Source organism: Chanos chanos, chromosome 4 (genome assembly GCF_902362185.1).
Source record: "Chanos chanos chromosome 4, fChaCha1.1, whole genome shotgun sequence".
NCBI classification, from domain to species: domain Eukaryota; kingdom Metazoa; phylum Chordata; class Actinopteri; order Gonorynchiformes; family Chanidae; genus Chanos; species Chanos chanos.
The window spans coordinates 4494500-4496999 of NC_044498.1; the positions used below are offsets into that span (position 1 = coordinate 4494500).

Here is a 2500-nt window from a genome sequence, read left to right on the forward strand (position 1 = left end):
ATGGTAACGGAACCTGCTAAGTCTCACCACGGGTCACATAAAAACTCATTACATAGCGGTGGCCCGAGCCCCGCAGGGCCCACCCTGCAAAAAAAGAAAAAAGAAAAAAAAAAAAAAGAAAAATGTAGTCCTCATTCTAGTCACAGCTGCTTAAGCTCCCTCAGTCCCATAACCATTTCCGTCACCACGACTCTCGTGTGCCCTGTTCACGCCAGTACGAAAATGTTGTATCTGTAATCGGACGCCCACATTTCATTGAATAGAGGAATCCCTGATGCCTGTCGATATGTGATTTCTACTGAACTGTTTTAAAGGGAAAGACTGCCCCTGTTGTTATACACACACACACACACACACTTACTTTGTGCTTTGGGAAGGAATTACTAGAGCTGTGGTTATGTATCTGAAGGAAGATGATAATTTTATGAGGAAATTAGCACAAACTCCTCGCAAAGTGAATTGATGATTGAACATTAATTTTCCCCAATGTCATTTCAGTGTCGGATCTTCAAAGAGTACATGTTTTGTAATTGGTCTGTGATGTCTCACCTAGTTTGAGGAGTGAGAGCGTGGTGTTTTTTGTGTTTAAAATGAAAGGTCAAAGGGATGTGTTTAAAAAAAACTGTCAAGAAGCCCTGGCCTGGGGCTGAACGTCCGTTAACAATAATTCACCATTGGCTTACCGGTGAGTAGAGAGAGACACAGAGAAAGAATTTACGTTCTAAAATTGTTTAGGAATTTCCGAATTTCTTTCAAATTCATTTCGAATTTCTTCACAGAAAAAGAAAACATGAAGCATATGTTTTTATTTATTAGAAAACAAAACCAAATACGGCCCAAAAAATGGGGTAGCCTGGTGGGCTTGAGTCAGGTAGCAGACCTCCAATTCACTCTGTGACCTAGTTACGCGCCCCCTTTGGTGACGCTTGTGGACTGCGGCTGCACCCCCCCCCCCCCCCCCCCACACACACACACACACACACACACACCACCCCCACCCCACACACACACACACACAAGTATTTGAGGCCTTTTGGGTGTCCAGAGAGAAGGACAGAATGAACGAGTGAAACATAGCTAACTACATTCACAGGGTATACGGTCCTCTCTGCCCGCGTCTCAAAGTCTCCTGTTTTTTCTCGGAATGGTTCACAACGCGCCGCTGTCGCTCATGCTAATTCAGCCCCATTGGTGGCTCTCGTTTTTTTTTCTTTTTTCTTCTTTTCTTTTTTCTCCTCTCACTCTTTTTGCCTCTTATACTTTTCCATCTCTTTGCAAGTAAAGGACACCGTGTGTCTTTTTTTTCTTTTTTCTTTTTCCCCATCTCTTGCGTCAGCTGTCTTGCGGACTGGAGTACAGTTAAACACAGACACACACACACACACACAAAATCCATTATCACCCCCCCCCCCCCCCCCCACCCCCAAACCCACTAAAAGCCATCCAAAATCAGGGCCATTGAAGGGAGAGTTTTTGTAACTGTTTGCTAGAATTGGAAAGAGACTGACTCAGACATGTGTGTCAGTGTTTTAGCATGGTGTAACTCTCAGAGTTAGCATGTTTGTGTGTTTTGACTGAGAGAGACTTGTGTGTCATTGCTTTAGCATGGTGTAACTCTCAGAGTTAGCATGTTTGTGTGTTTTGACTGAGAGAGACTTGTGTGTCATTGCTTTAGCATGGTGTAACTCTCAGAGTTAGCATGTTTGTGTGTTTTGACTGAGAGAGACTTGTGTGTCATTGCTTTAGCATGGTGTAACTCTCAGAGTTAGCATGTTTGTGTGTTTTGGCTGAGAGAGACTTGTGTGTCAGTGTTTTAGCATGGTGTAACTCTCAGAGTTAGCATGTTTGTGTGTTTTGGCTGAGAGAGACTTGTCTGTCAGTGTTTTAGCATGGTGGTAAAGATCTGAGAGTTAGCATGTTTTTGTGTTGTTTTGAAGTGTTCGTCAGTGTAGACTGGTGAAGTGCCTTTTCACCCAGTAATTTTAGATACACCCCAAAAAAAGAAAAATCATGACTCATCACACTCTCCCAATCAGCCAAGGAGACAAAGCCAACATGATCAAGGGTGTTTTTTTATTTGTTTGTTTTGGTTAGGGTTTTTTTGTTTTTGTTGTTGTTTTTTTGGGCGTGTGTTCGGGACTGTCTGTCTGTCTTGCTGTCTTTCTCTCTCGCTCTCTCTAAATGAGTGTGTCAGCTGCTACACTGGCTCTCTCTAAATGAGTGTGTCAGCTGCTACACTGGAAGCGCAGACTGTGAGAGACCCACATTGCCAAATCTTTGAGGTGAATAATTACCTGGAGTCACTTCAGACTGTGACTGCAAACACACACACACACCCTCTGCCAGTACTCTGTGTGTGTGTGTGTGTGTGCGCGCGCGTGTGTGTGTGTGTGTGCGCGCGTGGGTGTGTGTGTCTGGATAAACACATATGTCTTTGCCTGCCTCGCTGTGGATGCATGTGCTGTTGTGTGTTTGTGTGTGCATTAGTATGTGTTCTGAT

At 44.0% G+C, this 2500-nt stretch overlaps 1 protein-coding gene across 1 annotated transcript in view; it reads left to right on the forward strand.

The window, feature by feature from the left end:
* Positions 1-2500, forward strand: part of fig4a (FIG4 phosphoinositide 5-phosphatase a) — a 64371-nt gene that overhangs the window by 34102 nt on the left and 27769 nt on the right. The gene's annotated exons all lie outside the window — the stretch shown is intronic.